This window comes from Peromyscus eremicus, chromosome 1 (assembly GCF_949786415.1).
Source record: "Peromyscus eremicus chromosome 1, PerEre_H2_v1, whole genome shotgun sequence".
In the NCBI taxonomy this organism is placed as follows: Eukaryota; Metazoa; Chordata; class Mammalia; order Rodentia; family Cricetidae; genus Peromyscus; species Peromyscus eremicus.
In genome coordinates this window covers 79,615,875-79,633,759 of record NC_081416.1, presented here as the reverse complement: position 1 = coordinate 79,633,759, position 17,885 = coordinate 79,615,875, and the positions used below count along the sequence as shown (strand labels likewise).

The 17,885-nt window shown below is 44.9% G+C and overlaps 1 long non-coding RNA gene and 1 pseudogene across 1 annotated transcript; one reads left to right on the top strand and one right to left on the bottom strand.

Moving 5' to 3' along the window:
- The first annotated feature begins 2,861 nt into the window (after nt 1–2,861).
- On the top strand, nt 2,862–3,703 carry LOC131899746 (nascent polypeptide-associated complex subunit alpha-like; annotated as a pseudogene).
- Nucleotides 3,704–7,627: 3,924 nt separating this feature from the next.
- Nucleotides 7,628–15,674, bottom strand: LOC131899740 (uncharacterized). Its single transcript, XR_009376120.1, has 3 exons — nt 15,588–15,674; nt 13,209–13,370; nt 7,628–7,875 (listed from the first exon to the last, which is right to left on the bottom strand). It is a non-coding gene; the product is annotated as an uncharacterized LOC131899740 (long non-coding RNA).
- Between the last annotated feature and the right edge of the window lie 2,211 nt (nt 15,675–17,885).

Below are 17,885 nucleotides of genomic sequence, written 5' to 3'. Positions count from 1 at the left end.
AAAGGAGAAGCTGGAGGAAGATCTCCTGCAATCTCTATATTTATGTGAGATGAAAGTTATGAGAAAAGAGATAAGACATCAAACATAGATAGGTGGCATCCAAAAACCAACAGTGTACGTTCAGGATTTCGGGAGGCAGGAACTGAGAGGCCGACATTGTAACCTCAGCAGCTCAGCACAGGGTGATGAGAGCCGACTCAAAACCAGAGAAACCCAGCTTGGACTCGGAGTTCTGTCACGGCTTGCTGGGCCAACTCTAGAAATTCCCTTGGCCTCTCTGTTGTAGTTACTTGATTTTACTGAGGCGGTTATTAGTATAATATTAACTCCTTAAGGAAGTTGTGTGAAGTGATGTTTATAAAATGATTGGCATGAGGTTTTAACATACACAAGCACTCAATGAATGTCCCCTGTTCCTGTCTGAATCATGTTCCCTCCAAATTCCTATGTTGAAGGCTAAACAAGACCTTAGAGCAGCAGTTTTCAACCTGTGGGTGGAACAACCCTTTCACAGGCGTGGCCTAAGACCATCGGAAAATACAGATATGTTCGTTACAATCAATAACAGTAGCAAAATTACAGTTATGAAGTAGCAATGAGGATAATTTTATGGTGGGGGTTACCACCACATGAGGAACTGTACTAAAGGGTCACAGCATTAGGAAGGTTGAGAACCACTGCCTTAGAATGTCTTGGTCTTTAAAGATAACACCTCTAGGTCAGCAGGATGGCTCATTATGGAAAGGTACTTGCTGTCAAACCTGATGACCTGAGTTTGATCCTTGAGACCCACATGATAGAAGACAAGCATCGGCTCCTAAAAACTGTTTTTGACCTCCACATGTGTGCCATGGCCTGCATGTCTTGTGCCCCCTTCATAAACAGATGCACACAAAAATAAATAAATGTATTGTTTAAAAGTTTTAGAGAAATGCCTTCAAATCGATAATAAAGTTAAAATGAAGCCACTGTTGGTGCCCCTGATACATCCAAACTACTGCCTTCATGAGAAGACAGTAGGACACCAAGATACCATGGGAGCTCGCATGAAGGAAAGACTATGTGAGGACCCAGTAAGAGTCAGCCCTCTACAAGCTAAGGAGAGAGGCCTCAGGGGAAGCCAAATGGTTGCCATCGTGATCTTCAGCCTCCAAAACTGCAGGAAAGTGAGTCTTTGTTGTTTAAGCCACCAACCTGTGGAACTGTGCGTAGCAGCACAGCAAATTAATATATCACTTCCATTGCTGTTTTAAAATCCAGATGAAAAGTTAAATGAAGGGGCCCTTGGTTTTCAGTGCTGACCACGGCTCCCAGACCTGCTGTGCAAAGGAGGCCAACACTGGCATTCCTTTCCTTCCCTGCCATGTTGGCTGGCGGCTATGAAGACCATCGCTGTGTGAGTCACACAGTTTCTGGTTTCTGTGCAGGGTGTAGAGCTCAGAGACACATCGGACAAGTGGGATGAGTCAATAGTAGGGAAGTCCCTGAGATTCTAAGACCTGCTCCATTCCCACCCCCAGCTCTTTGGGGTGTGCCAAGAGCATGCCACCCCAAAGTAACAAGGTCCCCCTTAGTTTTCAAATCAACAGAACTACCTTCCCATCACCCCCTTTGAAGGTCAGAAGGCCAGATTCCACCAAAGGCTACCCCAGATGTGGTTTTAAAATAGTCCTTTTTGAAGCCCACAATTAAAACCTAATTACATATTCTTGCCAATTAGAGTAATGGCAGAGTCCCCCAAAACCCATAGTCTGAAAAAAGGATGTCTGGATTCTCCTCCTCCAACTACCCACTCTTCCTTTTTACAAGCTTCTGCCACTGTATGTAACCTTGGAAAAGGTATTTTACCTCCGGCCCTGACAAGGCATCATCTGAAATGATGCTATGTAGGAAATGAGATCATTCACTCAATCAACCCATATTTATTGGGTGGTCCTCTATGCACTCATTCCTTCAGTCAACAGATCCCTAGTGGACACCTGCTGAGTACCAAGCCCTGGGAAGACAACAATGGGGAACACCCAGAAGGGCTCAGCAATCATGGAGCTCATCTCTCAGAGGCTGACAAAGAACAAGTACAAGTTGGCCTGAAATGGCAATACATTGTACAGGAAAGTAACGAGTGCAAGTCCACGTGGTCACAGAAGTCTTTCTGGAGGCCTGAAGGATGAGTCTGAGGAAAGAGGATCAGAGTGAAAATGTGGCAGTCCTAGAAGGAGGGATATATTCAGATAACAGAAAATGGGATCATTTGGAAGAGGATAGAGGGGTCAGAATTGGGCTGGAGAAATGACACAAGGCCAGAGCACAAGAGGAAAGTATCTGGCTGCATCAGGACCCCTTCGGGACACAGAAAGTAGTCGACACAAACCAAAGCACTACAAGACCAGACCTGCAGCCTCAAGGCAGCATGCTGGCACATATCTTACTCCGGTCTCATTTTGCTGCCATGAGCCTGACAAAAAACAGCTTAGGGGAGGTAAGGGTTTGTTCTAGCTCACAAGTCCAGGTTATAGTCCATCATTGCAGAGAAGTCACAGCGAGAGGAGCCCGAGACAGCTGGTCACATCATATCCACAGCCAAGAGCAGAGAGAGACGAACACACTCTCACTATGTGCTTGATGCTTATACTCAGGGTACTGCCTAGTTTTTCTGTCAGCTTGACCCGAGGGAGGGTCATCTGGGAAGAATTGAATCTTAATCAAGAAAATGCTGCCACAGGGTTGACCCGTTGGCAAGTTTGTAGGGCATTTTCTTGATTGAAGATTGATGTGGGAGAGCCCAGCCGATTGTGACAAGTGGCGGCACCCCTGGGCACATGGTCCTGGGGCATATAAGAAAACAGACTGAGGCCACAGGCGTGGGTCACGCTCTCGCTCGCTCTCTTTCCGCCCCTGTCTTGGTTCCGCGTTCTCCGCACAAAATGCCTGGTGAAGCCACAGAGACCATCCCTGCTACAGAGCAGGAGTTGCCACAGCCTCAGGCTGAGACAGGGTCAGGAACAGAATCCGACAGTGATGAATCGGTACCAGAGCTCGAGGAACAAGACTCCACACAGACAACCACACAACAAGCCCAGCTGGCTGCAGCAGCTTGAAATCGGTGAAGAACCTGTCAGTAAAGCAAAACAGAGTTGGAGCGAGAAGAAGGCAAGGAAGGCTGCTATGTCCAAACTGGGTCTTCGACAGGTTACAGGGGTTACTAGAGTCACTATCCGGAAATCTAAAAATATCCTCTTTGTCAGCACAAAACCAGATGTCTACAAGAGCCCAGCTTCAGACACCTACATAGTTTTTGGAGAAGCCAAGATTGAAGATTTGTCTCAGCAAGCACCGTTAGCAGCTGCTAAGAAGTTCAAAGTTCAAGGTGAAGCTGTCTCAAACATTCAGGAAACTACTCAGACTCTGACTGTACAAGAGGAGAGTGAGGAGGAAGAGGTTGATGAGACAGGTGTGGAGGTTAAGGACATAGAACTGGTCATGTCACAAGCAAATGTGTCACGAGCAAAGGCAGTCCGAGCCCTGAGAAACAACAGTAATGATATTGTAAATGCTATTATGGAATTAACAATGTAACTGTTTGACAGCAAGGACACTTCCATTCTCCGCCTCCCCCCCTCCCTTTTTTGGTGTTTCGAAAGTGGAACTACAGCTTGGTTTGAAATTTGTACTGTTTCTATCACTAATAAAGCTATGGCTTCTTGTTGGATGAAAAAAAAAAAAAAAAAAAAGAAAAGAAAAGAAACTGAGCAAGCTCCGAGCAGCAAGCCAGTAAGCAGCGCTCCTCCACGGCCTCTGCGTCAGCTCCTGCCTCCAGGTTCCTGCCCTCCTTGAGTTCTGCCCTGACTCCCCTCAGTGGTGAATTGTTACCTGGAAGTATACAATGAAATAAATCCTTTCCTCCCCAAGTTGATTTTGGTCAATGGTGTTTCATCACAGCCATACAAACCCTAAGCCAACTTGCTACCAAGCCTGAGGACCTGAGTTCAAGCCCCAAGACCCACATGGCAGAAGAGAACCAATGCTAGAGAGCTGTTCTTTGACTTCTGCATGTATGTTTACACACACACACACACACACACACACACACACACACACACACAAATACATACACACGAGTAATTTCTAAATTTCTTAAAGAAATATATAAGATCTGAATTCCCTTTAAGATCACTCTGAGCTGGGCGTGGTGGTCCACCCTGTAACCCCAATACTTCAGAGGCTAAGGCAGGAGGATCCTGGGTTTCAGGCCAGCCTGAACTATACAGCCAGGCCTTGGACGGGGGTCAGGGGAAGCTCTGGATGCCACATTGGATACAGGACTCTCTCTGTACAGCACTTAGCTGCTACCCAGTGTTTCCCTCCATCCCTCCCTGCATCCTGACAACCCTCAGCATCTTGAATTGCTCACACAGCTCAAAGAGAAAGCACAGCTCTGGGGAAGCAAGCATCTCATTGGATCTGCCTCCCGTAAGTGATGTTTTTTCTCTTTATCCTGGGATGGTCCATCCAACCCCCTCCAGGACTTAGGAGCTTTGTGCCCTGCATTTGACAGATCCAAGTTTTGCACCTTCTTGGACAGCCCTAAGGAGGCCCCAGCCCCAGGAGAGAGAGAGGCTCCGGGGAATATTCCGAAGCAACTTAGTGAGTTTATTTTGATAAACTACGATAATTATCATGCTTAGCAGCTGTTGCTATTTAAAATAAGAAAAACCTGGGCTTGAATTTCAACTGTTTGGGAAAGCATGTGCCCCACCAATCTGGTCCAACAAAACCAGACATTATGAAATCCGCAGCAGAGCTGAGCTTCTTACAGGAAGTTAAGATGCAAATCATATTTTGTTTCAAATGAGCCCAATGAATGCATAATTTTCCACAAAGAAATACTTTTGTGTCAGGCTCCTTTTGCCAAGAACTGAAGTTCTGGGGCTGCAGCTGTTAGCAGCTTCTGATTGTCCATTTCAAACCGTTGGGAGTTCTGCTTTCCTAAGGCGGAGCGGGAGCAAAAGCAGGGAGAGGCAGGGCTGCTCTCCTCAGTTGCCTTCCGGAACTTTCCCTGAGAGACCTACCTGTTCTCCCCAGGCTGCCAGGCTTGTCTTCTGTATCTTAAGACTGGAGAAATTGAATCAAGAAAATCTTCTTTTGGTGGGGGCCCTGAGAGGTGACTCAGAGGTTAAGAGCACTGGCTGTTCTTACAACTGTCTGTAACTCCAGGTCCAGGAGTTATTTGGCCTCTGTGAACATGGCAAGAATGTGATGAACATGCATACAAAACATTTATACACATAACAAGGTGGGGCTCTCCCCAACCTACTGTTTAAAATGGGCTTTTTCTTTCCCTTCTCTTCCCCTGAGCACTTTCTCAAAGCTTAGGGTCATTAACTCCTTTTGTTAAGCCAGGTGGTAGTAAAGCACTACCCAGCCCTCCAGAGGCAGAGGCAGAGGCAGGCAGATCTCTGTGAGTTCAAGGCCAGCCTAATCTACAGAGCAAGTTCCAGGACAGCCAGGACTACACAGTGAAACTCTATCTCAAAAAACAAAACAACAACAACAAAAAAAAAAAAAAAAAAAAAAAAGAGGAAGGGGCTGGAGAGATGGCTCAGCAGTTAAGAGCCCTGGCTGCTCTTCCAGTGGTCCCAAATTCAATCCTATGTGGCAGTTCATAACTGTCTGTAATTCCAGTTCCAGGGATCCAACACCCTCACACAGACAAATGTGCAGGCAAAATACCAATGCACATAAAATAAATAAATACAATATTAAGTTTTTTTTGTTTCAGGCTAGGGAGACACCTCACTAGGTAAAGTTCCCACTGCACAGGCACAAGGACTCAAATTTGGATCCCAGCATCCAAGTAAAAAGCTGGACATAGTGGCATCCATATGCAATCCCAGCTCTGGGAAGGCAGAGCGAGTTCACAGGCAGGCCAACCTAGCCAAATTACTAAGTCCAGATTCACGGAAGAGACCCCATCAAAAAATAAGATGGAAAGCAATAAAAAAGATATGTGACATCAACTTCTGGCTTCTACACACATGAACAAACATACGTATATGTAAATAAGTATACAGCTACATACATACATATACATACATACATATATATGCATACACCACACGCACACTCAACAGACATTTTTTATTTGGAATGGAAGAAACCTAATTCAAACAAAATAAAATAAACCACAACAAAAAGAAAGAAAACAAGGAATTTAGTTCTTATAACTGGAAAATTCAAGCACATTTGGCTTTGGGCATATTGGGTCTTAGTCTAGGTTACAGGAGAAGGAATAAATGGGTGATGCAGATAAGCAGAGGGATTAAAGAGCAGCCCTCCGGGCCCAGTGTCTGCTGCCACAGGTCTATAAGGTGCCCATTTCCAAGTTGTGTGACTTTTCTCCAGGGTTAGCTACAGGGGTGGCTGGAGGATGTAAATTGATAAATATGATAGAAAGACCGATGTCAAAAATGCAAGAGAAATAAATGATTGAAATCTGAGACAGGGAGAGGCACCAGACATGGGCAGGTGGAGTGGGGGAGGGTAAGTCACTGAGGGTACTGCACAGTTGAAGGATGGCTGTTGTGGGCACCATGAGAACAAAAGATTTGCAAGGACCGAGGACAACAGGGCTGAAAAGGAATAATAAGTACAGACCTGTGACTACTATGTTGTGCCCCGTTTTCTCGGGGGAGGAGGATTCTTTGCTCTGTCCATGGGTAATAAATGAAGACACAGCCCCATTGCTTTGGTTTGGATGTGATTTGGCCCCTCCTAACCTCATGTTGAGCTGAGTCTCCAGTTTAACAGTGTTGAAAGGTAGTGGGCCCCTAAAGAAACATTTGCGTCCTCCAGGCTCTCCCTTGTGATGACATTAATGCTACTCTGAAGGGCTGGGTCCTTCCTGGAGTTCTCCATCTTGTAAGAATGGGACTGGAATAGGTCCTCAAAGAGTGGGTTACTGTGAAAGAGGAGCAAGTCTTGTGTGTCCTCTCTCCTGTCTGCATCCACTCCCTGTCCACGTATCTGCCATGTCAGGATGTAGCACAGGCTCTTACTAGATGCTCCAGCCTGCCGTAGTTTTCCAAAACAGTGAGCAAAACAACTTCCTTCCTTATAAGTTAAGTTACCCTATTGTTGTAACAGTAGAAGCCAACCCAGACACCTATTCGAAGGCGTTTTTGAAGATACAGGCCTTGATTGTGCTTTGTTGCAGCACTGAGCCCTGAACCTAGGGCCTTGCACATTCTAGATAAATGTTCTACCTCTGAACTCTATGCCCCATTTTTTATTTGTCTCTAAACAGACTCTCACAAATTTGTCCAGGCTGGCCTTGAAATCACTCTGCAGAGCAGCCCAGGCAAGCCTTGAACTTGACATCCTCCTGACTCAGCCTCAAAGGACCACGATTACAGACTGGCCCAGCACACAGAGGCTACTTGAGAAGAAGAAGGAAAAGAAGTTGGAAAGAGGCAAAGAGGAGGAAAAGCAAGAGAACCTGTGACTGAGAAATACAGGGTGGGGGAAAAAGGGAAGAAAGAGGCCATCGATTCTTTGCCTTTTGGCCAAGACCAAGTGGAGACAAGGATCTTCCTGGTGCAGACTCTGGGGATGAAGATGACAAAGACCATTTTAGGGCGTCTTCGTGTATATTTTATGATGTGGCCTTTGTCCTAGACACGACTCCTTTGCCATCATCTTCAGGCTGGACACTGTGAACTGCAACACTCGTGATTCTTGGAGAACCTGTCCTGTGCTCCTTTGGCGAGAAGTGGTTTGAGTGAGGTCTGAATTCAGTTTGTTTAGAATGAGACGTAGATCCATGTGGAGGTTTTAAGGTGGAGTCCTCTTGGGCCTGGGCTCCAGCCGTGAAAAGGGCTGCCGTAGGGTGAAGGTAAAAGTCAAAAGAAGCAAGAAGGTCAAAGGACTACGATGCTAAAGCACTAAATGCATCCTGCAAATGTCATTCATATTTAGCTTAAAAGGGAAAAACCACTGGACCAACTCCCAGAGTCTGCAATGAACAATGGGCAGTATCCAGGATTAGGTAAATGACAGCCATGAGAATGGGTGCAGTGTGATCGTAGGACCTGCGTGGGTGTGTTTACATATCTTAGGATCAAGGGCTCCAACTCTCCAACTTCTGCCCTGGAATAAAATGGAGAATGAACAGCCCCGTAATGGTTAGTGTGTCAGCTTGACAGGATCCAGAATCACCTAGAAGGCAAGCCTCCAGGCATACATACCTGGGAGGGATTATCTGGATTAAAGCTAGCCTCGGAAAGTCTGTGAGAGGTTGCTTCATTTTGTGGGTAGGACCATCCTGTGGGTAGGGACCCTGGGGTAGGAGTGAGCTGAGCGCTACCAGTTACTCACTCTCTTCTTCCTGGCTGAAGACCTAAGGTCCCCACCTGTCCCAAGCTCTCTGTCTTGACTGCCCATCATAATGGACTAGACCCTTGAATCATGAGCCTTAAGAATAAACTCTCTCTCTCTCTAAAGTTGCATTCACTAGGGTATTTTATCACAACAGCAGAAAAAGAGCCTAAGACAAGCCTCCGTTTGAAAAAATCTACAAAAGGAAGGACTCTTCTTCCGGGGGAGACAATCTTAGTTGATTACTGGTTCAACCTGAGTACCTTGGAACTGGGAGCAGTAGAAAGGGTTGGAAAAGAAGGGATAGTCAAGGCCTGAGTCAACAGAGCATAAGCTTGGCACTTCCGGTGACTGGCTCCTTCTTGGGATGGGTTTTCACCATCCCAAGTAGCCCTGCCATCCTAGGTCCTATCCATTGATCCTCCCTATTTATCCCCATCACCGTACATGTTTTTAATGTATAGCCTGTCCCACCAGTGGGCAGTCACCGCCACCCCCAGAATGTAAACTCCGTGAGAGCAGGGGCAGTGTCTACTTGTTCACTCCCTTGTCCCTAGCACCTGCTATGTCATACGTGTTAGAGTTTGAATAGGAAATGTCCCCCCACAGGCTCAAGTGTAGCATTGTTTTGGGAGATGATAAAAACTTCAGGAGGTAGGGCCTAGCTAAAGGAAGTAGCCACTGAAGGCATGTTCTTAGGAGCAATATCATGCTTTAGACTCTGTGTATATGTGTCTATCTGTCTGTCTGTCTATCATCTATCTATCATCTAGCTAGCTAGCTATCATTTATCTATCTATCAATTATCTATCTATCTATCATCTGTCTATCATCTATCTATGTATCTATCATCTGTCTATCTATCTATCTATCATCTACCTATCTTTCCCCCTGCACTTGCCTCCACTCCTCTCTCTGCTTCCTGGATGCCCGAGGCAAGCATCTCACACATTCTTCCCACTGTGGTGTTTTACCTCACTATGGTACAATCTAGTTTTGTTAACTTGACACAAGCCAGAGTTGTTTTGGAGAGTGAACCTCAATTGAGGAATTGGCTTCCATCACATGGCCTGTGGACAACTCTGTGGAGCATTTTTTTTTTAATTAATGATTGATGTGGGAGGACCCAGCCTACTGGAGACAATCCCTGAGAAAGTGGTCCTGGGGTGTATAAGAAAGCCTGTTGAACAAGCCATGGAGAGCAAGCAAATTAGCAGTGTTCCTCCATGGCCTCTGTTTCAGTTCCTGCCCCAGGTTCCTGTCTTGAGTTCCACAGATTATGGACTTTAAGGTATAAAATGAAATAAACCCCTTTTTTCCACAAGTTGCTTTTGATCAGAATGTTTTATTGAAGCAATAGGAAGTCAACTCAGACAGACCCAGAAGCAATGGAGCTAACCAAATAAACAGAAAAACACAGAAATCACGGGAATCCGTGAGCTAAAATAAGTCTCTCCTCCTTTTAAGTAGGTTTCCTTGGGTGTTTGCTACACAGTGAGAAAGCTGACTAGTACAGCTAATGCTCATTAAGTATATTTTAATGACTTTATTAATGAACAAATGAATGGATGGATGGAGGCATGGATGGATGGATGGGTGGATGGATGGATGGATGGATGGATGGATGGATGGATGGATGGATGGACGGGTAGCCCTATGAGGATAGGAGGATAGAAAAGATATTGGTAGAAAGGGAAATTTTCCCCTGCCCTCTGAGGGTTAATACTTGACTCTGAAATAAATTGGCAGTAGACAGAGTAGCTGGAGAATGGATAATATGGATACATATATGTAATTCCATGCACAGAGGGATCACAGGAAAGACAGTGAGCACCCCCAAACCCCATGAGATCTCAAATCTTCTATATCCTCTTGATGGAGGAAAACAGCTTAGGGGAAAGTAAATTATTTAGAAGAAAGATGAAAAGGTCTTCAGAAGAACAGAAGAGAACTCGTGACAGTCATCAGGCCAATGACAAACTCCAGTCTCATTTCCTGGGATGGGTTTCATGCTCCCAGGCTGACAGAATCCCCTGCAGAGGGGATTCATGGCAAGTGAGTTTCCTTAGGTATGTGAAGAAGTGCTAGAAAACCCCTCTCGACACACACTGTTCTCTCATAGCACCCTCAGCTTGAAGTCCAAGTGGCACGTTTTGGGGTGAAACTCCTGAACTCCATCACTATCCATGGGATGGGATCAGCATCAAAGGAGGTGTACCCAAGGGATGCTCCCCTTGGACTGAGGCACTGGTAGGTGGCATCTCTGGGTTTGATCCTTCCTGCCCTGTTGCCTTCTGAGTGGAAGGAAGCCTTAAGGAGAGATGCTTGCTTAACTCCACACACCCGCCTTGGGATTTGTTAGCTTCAAGTTCTAACCTAAAAATACTCCTCTCTGATATCAAGGACAAAATTTATAAACATGAAAGTGGTTATTATGGTTTAATCACAGGTTTGGTGGTAGTGACTCTTGGCAATCTCTCTGGGGCATTAACAAGAGCAGAGTAAATATGTCACAAAGGTGGTATTTTTAGTCTTACCCACCCTTCCAAACTAAAGGAGAACATCCCTTCAGAAGATCCTTGTGACTCCCTGGGTCCCACCCCACCCCTTGCTGCTCAGAGACAGTAGTCCGTGGGGATGAGATGGCTGCCACTAAGTGGAATAGAGTGAAGGGGTGGTTGGGTATTCCTAGGACCCACTTCATTTTCTGTCAGATGTCATAGAATGCCCTTTACCTGAAGTAGCCCCAGTTTGAAGTCCAAAGTAGCATGTTTAGAGATAATATTTCCTGAATCTCTTCAGTATCCACAAAATATCTGCATTTGCTTAAGTAGGATGAGGACCAAGTGATGTACACCTTAATGAGAGGAGCTCCCCCAGGATTGAGACGTGGTAGGTGGAATCTTCAAATCTGAGTCTAACAGGCAGATCCTTCCCAGACCTGGAACCAGCAAGCCAACCTCTGTATACTTATGTGCTCTGGGTCCGTGGCTAGTTCACACACTTCTTTGACTTAAAACTAAATGCAACTAATATGGGGAAAGAAACCTATTCCCAAAGAATCCCTTTCTCCCAATCTTCTTCCCCATGCCTGTCAACTTTGGGGACATAAAGGCACTGGTAGTATGCACCAGCAACTCAGGACTTTGAGGCAGGAGAATCACTTGAGCCCATTAGTTCAAAGTCAGCTTGGGCAGCATAGCAAGACTCTGGAAGAAGAAAGAGAAGGAGGAAGGAAGAAAAACGAGGGTGAGAGGAGAATGGGAGGAAGAGAAGGAAGAAAAAGAAAGATGAATAAGATGAGAAGAGAAAGAGGAAAAGAAGGAAGAGGAGTAAGAGAAAGAAGAAGGAGAATGAGTAATTCTGAAGGCTTGAAGACTATTCCCGGACTGAGTCCTAGAACCATGCACCCAACCAGAGGAATTCTCCACACGGCATCTTTGAGCCCCTGCTGGAAGGCTTTAAGGATGAAGTGGGTACCCCACCATGAAGGGTGAGCTCTATCACATGCAGTCAGCTGGTTGGGGCTAAGGTCGGCAGTATACCAACCCTCCCCACATCCCAGGAAGGAGAAGGTGTGTTTGTGAACTCTTGCAACATGATAGATGCTGTGCTTGGAACTTTACCTATGCGCATCATCTCCCAGTCTTCATAATGGCCCTGTGGGGTCAGTGCTGATAGTGCCCTCAGTTTATGGCTGGGACTACACAACTTTCCCAGGGTCACATAGCAGATGGGCCTTTGAACCTGGAACCACACCTCAGAGTCTATGGTTTTATCTAAGTAGCTCATTGCATGCCCCCAGGAAGTTTGGCTCACAGAATGCATTGTTTTAGGCCCCATGCAACCAACGGCCCTTCTATTTGTTTTCAACTGAAGGAGTGTGACATAATACAAATTCAGTCTTCATCCCCGCTTTCCCTCACTAGAGCTCCTAAGCTCTTAAAATTCCCTGGGTTGAATTTTTATTCATTATTCATAAACCCCTTCTAAACACACTAAATTATACTAATTAATGAGGAGTCTTTTAGAGGCCCCCAGATAGCTTCAAGATGGGGGCTGCTTGCTAGAACTTTCAGCCCCTCCAGGAAGGGGAGAGGCTGGAGATTGAGTTAGTCACCAATGGCTAATAATTTAACTGATCATGCCTACATAATGAAACTTTCATTAAAACAACAACAACCACCTTAAGCCCTGTGGCCCGTGGAGTTGAGTACACTACAGCGCCTAGAAGTCTTGTGGGACTGAGACAAGACAGGCTAAGCTCGTAAGTCCTTATACATGCTGTCAGTTTTGAGTCACACTGTGGGAGACTCTACTAGTGCTGGAGAACTGGTACACCGTGGGAAAAGCCAGATGCATCTAGTAAACCACAGTTTAAAGTTGATAGTGGGGACTTTAAGGACACGTGGTTCTGCCAGAGCTGACTTGCATCCACCCTCAGATCTCCGGTGGACTCAGGACTCAGACCTGGTCTATTCAGTGGGGTTCTCTAGATGAGGACTTCCTAAGTGCTTTCCACTTGCAGCCGCTTTACACCTGGAAGCTTCAAAAACTATCTCCACTGCCGGGTGGTGGCATACGCCTTTAATCCTAGCACTCAAAAGAGGCAGAGGCAGGCACATATCTGAGTTCGAGGCCAGCCTGGGCTACAGAGAGAGTCCCAGGACAGCTAGAGCTACACAGAGAAACTATCTTGAAAAACCACCTCCCAAAAAACCCTACTTCCAGTAGACAAGTACATAAAATGGGTGTGCAGATGAAATGTTTACTGATAATCACCTATGAAGAAATTTATTTTAAAATAATTCTATAAGGGCAAATGTACAGCATACCTATAATTACACTTGGGAGGTGAACACAGGAGACCCAAGAGTCAGCAAGCAGGTGCTTGTTGTAGAGCTTAATGACCTGACAAGTCCTGGGACCCACACTGTGGAAGGACAAGGTACAAGTAGTCCAGTGACCTCCACATGTTGACCGTAACATGCCCACACCTACACACACAAAGGAATAATTAAGTGTAATTTTGAAAACTGAAGCGTTCATCATCATGAGCTAAAGCAATGCCTCCGTGGGTGACAGCACTTTCTGTAAACTTGAGGACCAGAGTTTGAATCTCCGGAACCCATGTGAAAAGCCAGGAATGCTGCAGCTGCCTTTAACTAGCACCTTGGGGAGGGAGGTGGAGACAGAAGGATCTTGCTGACCTCCTGCCTAGTTCCAGGGTCACTGAGGGGCCCTGTCTCAAAGTTATGATAAACAGAACACCTGACATCCTCCTCTAGCCTGTGTAAGCAAATAGGCATGCACTTATACACAACATGCACATATAACACACACACATATACCAAAAAAAAAATGAATAAAAGAATTCAAGGTCATCCTCAGATACACACTAGTTTGAGACCAGGCTGAACTACACGAGACCCTGTCTCAAAAAAAAAATTCTTTGGTATGCATATAATTTTACCATTTATTAAAGAAAACATTGCTTGTTTTCTTATACAAAGAATTACATTTTTTTTCTGAATGTCTGATATTGCAGGACAAAGCATCTCCCCCAGGTTTAAGGGATTACTGAGCATTGATTTTGTAATCATCTATGCTGTAAGATATGCTTCCCATAACTGCATAGAGCCAATGGCAGAAGTATGTTGTCAAGGAAGTGTTACAAATTCTGACTCAGCCAGCAGTGGTGGCGCACATAATCCCAGCACTCAGGAGGCAAAGACAGGTGGATCCCTGAGTTCGAGGCCAGCCTGGTCTACAGAGATTTCCAGGAAAACCAGGGATACACAGAAAAACCCTGTCTCAAAAAAAGAAAGAAAGAAAGAAAGAAAGAAAGAAAGAAAGAAAGAAAGAAAGAAAGAAAGAAAGAAAGAAAGAGAAAGAAAGAAAGAAAGAAAGAAAGAAAGAAAGAAAGAAAGAAAGAAAGAAAGAAAGAAAGGAAGGAAGGAAGGAAGAAAAGAAGGAAGGAAGAAAAGAAGGAAGAAAGAAAGTATTGTGCATGCTAATAAACTTATCTGGGGTCAGAGACAGAGCAGCCACAATATTAAACATAAAAGATAGGCAGTGGTAGCACACACCTTTAATCCTAGCATTCCAGAGGCAGAAATCCATGTGTTCAAGGATACAGACAGGCATCACGCCTTTAATCCCAGAAAGCAAGCCTTTAATCCCAGGGAGTGGTGGTAGAAAGCAGAAAGGTATATAAGGTGTGAGGACCAGAAACTAGAAGCATTTGGCTGGTTAAGCATTTGGCTGGTTAAGCATTCAGGCTTTTGAGCAGCAGTTCAGCTGAGACCCATTCTGGATGAGGACTCAGAGGCCTCCAGTCTGAGGAGACAAGACCAGCTGAGGATCCGGCGAGGTGAGGTAGCTGTGGCTTGTCCTGTCACTCTGATCTTCCAGTGTTCACCCCAATAACTGGCCTTGGGTTTGATTTTATTAATAAGAACTTTTAAGATTCATGCTACAAGAAAGAAAGAAAGAAAGAAAGAAAGAAAGAAAGAAAGAAAGAAAGAAAGAAAGAAAGAAAGAAAGAAAGAGAAAGGAAGAAAGAAAGAAAGAAAGAAAGAAAGAAAGAAAGAGAAAGAGAGAGAGAAAGAACAAAAGAAAGAAAATTCTAACCTCAAGCCAAAATTCATAGATTTGTTTTTGTTTGTTTATGAGATGTAAGTTAACAATTCAAACAGCAATTTCTAAAAATCAATCTAACACAATATACTCCAGAGATATATGGATTTGATACTTGTATGCTGATGGTAGGAAAGTATTGAAAGCCTGTTTTTCATAATTAGATCGTTGCGTTCCTATAAAAGCTGAAACTTTGCGTGTACAGTAGAACACCACAATTCATAAATAAACTAGTCTGAAACCAGAGCTGAGGTGACTCGGGCAGCATTCGTTGCCCTTGTGAGGTGTGATGGCATTCACACTGCAAAGTGCTCCTGTGTTCAGAACAGACACTGAAGGCATGGTGCTACTCAGGCGAGCACTGCCAGCAACACCAGGATTCATTACAAGTTTGGTTGATTTGGCTTGATTCATTTTTGGTCATTGAGTATACGGAAACCTTTTACAGTTGCTAAAGTTTTCATGACCCCACATTCAGTTACCCAACAAGGGTTTGTATATAGTTTAAGCAACTAACTATTCTCTAAAGGAATAGAACGATAGCATGCATGTGAAGATGTATTGGCTTGCCTTACATGGTTCTAGGCTGGATAATCCATAAAAGTACTCTATACCTATATCCTGCAAAGAACCCAGTAGCTACTTGATCTAAGAAGCTTGACGCCTCAGAATGTGGGGACTGATGATGTAACCACAGTTGGAACCTGAAGGCCTGGAAGCTCTCTGAACAGTCATTGGTGTGAATTCGTATTGAAAGGCCAGAAAAGTTAGAGTCTGATGTCCACAGGCCCTGACAGCACCAATGGACTCTCTGGGAGAATGGAATTCTCCTGCTCTGGCTTCTTCCTCTTCTTTTGTTTCACCTAGAACACCAGGCTATAGATGGTGCCCACACCTGTACCAGACCTTCCCCGCTCAGTTGCTCTCCTGTATTTCAAGCCTCCCTGGAAACACCTTTAAGGGTTCAAAACAGTTGTGTCTATTGATCCCCTAAGGCATCTCTATCAACCTGACAATCATGGTGAACTGTCACACCTGACCAGTTAAAATCTTGCATTCCTCTAGATTCTAGTACTATCTGTATGACTGGTCAAAGGATGATGGGTGCAGAGGTCCATAAAGGGAAAAGCACACCTTGAGTCCATCTCTTCTACTGAGTTACTCTGGAGCCTGAGATATTTGGTTCTGTGGGTATTTGTCTAAGGAAAGTCACACTAGGTCAGGGCTGCATACTATGGACAAGGGAGGTGTCAGCATCACCCAGAGGCTGGAAAGAGATGCATGGCAGGGCAGCTCAGATCACAGCAGTAAGAATTCATTGGAAAAGCTGTTCATATGACAGAAGGACAGGTAGCAGAGAACAAGGCAGGACTCAGGGGAGGGATAATGTGCAAAGTGTAGGCGGAGTTTTCCTGTCCCAGCAGCCACTTCCCAAATAACCACAAGAGAATCTCATTATTAATTATAAATGCTCAGCCAATAGTTCAGGCTTGTTGCTAACTAGTTCTTGCAACTTAACCCATTTCTATTAATCTATATGCTGTCCTGAGGCTCGTGGCTTTTACCTTTATCCCATTTTGTATGTCCGACTCATTTTCTGTCTGGCTGGTGACTCTTCCAACTCTGCCCTTCCTCATCCCATCATTCTGTTTGGCTTTCCCACCTAACTTTATCCTGTTCAGCTATTGACCAGTCAGCTTGTTTATTAAACCAGTCATAGCGACATATATATCCACACAGTGCACAGAAGGATTATTCCACAGTAGCAAAAACACACTGCTGGTGACCCACTTATGTCAGCCAGGTCTCACATCCTGAATGATCCACAGCATCTCCACCACCAGCTTAGGGAAAAAAAAGCATTCACTCTGTAAGCCTGAGGGGGACACTTCAGATTCCTACCACAACAGGGGGCACAGACATGTGGCCTACAGCATGGTCCTTCTGTCTCCTTCCCATCTCAGAGATCCACACTGTATCTCATTCCCACGTTGTCTTTTCTACCCTTCGTGTCTGCTCCAGGCTGAGGAAGCTTCACCTACCCACCCCCACCTCCCCGACAGCAAGGCAATGTGGCTAAGCAGCTAAGCCTTAGTTATATAGACCATGGCGTCTGCCCAGAACCTCAAAAGCTCTGCTGGGAAGTTCTTTCTTAGAACAAGTGCTTCATTCTGATGGCCCAAATGAGATCAGAACACTGGGCAAGGAGGAAATACCGAGAAACCACACAGAAAAAAGTATGTCACCCAACTAGGCAGCCCATCTCCCCTCTGTACAAATAATCAAACTGTAAAACTTGGAGTCAATACTGAAACCTTGGGGATGAGCTCAGTGATCAAGCCCTTACCTAGCATGTCTGAGGTCCTGGGTTCTATCATCATATCATCATAAATTAAAGTGATGATTTTTATGTGTGTGTGTGTGTGTGTGTGTGTGTGTGTGTGTGTGTGCGTGTATACATGTGGTCATGCACAAGTAAAGGTCAGATGACTTGTGGAGGTCAGCTCTTTCCTTCAATTATGAAGCCCGGGTCTTGAACTTCAATACCTTCACCTGCCGAACCATCTTACCAGGCCGAGAGTGATGACTTCTGGTCCATGTTACTGAGAAAAGAAAAATAAAAACAAAGCAGGTAAGGCTTGCAATGAGAACAAGAACAGGCAACATGCATGAGCTTGTTTTATAACAGTGAATGTGTTTAGGTGATGTACCCATTTATGGGAGAGTAAAGTCTGAGTGGACACGCAGCTGTTTGCAGCAGTTACCTCCAATGCTCGGGTTGCAAGAGGTTTTTTTCATCTTGTGCACATCTGCATTTACATAAGTCTATTAAAAGTTTAATGTGGATAATAAAAATGCAAAAATATGATGAG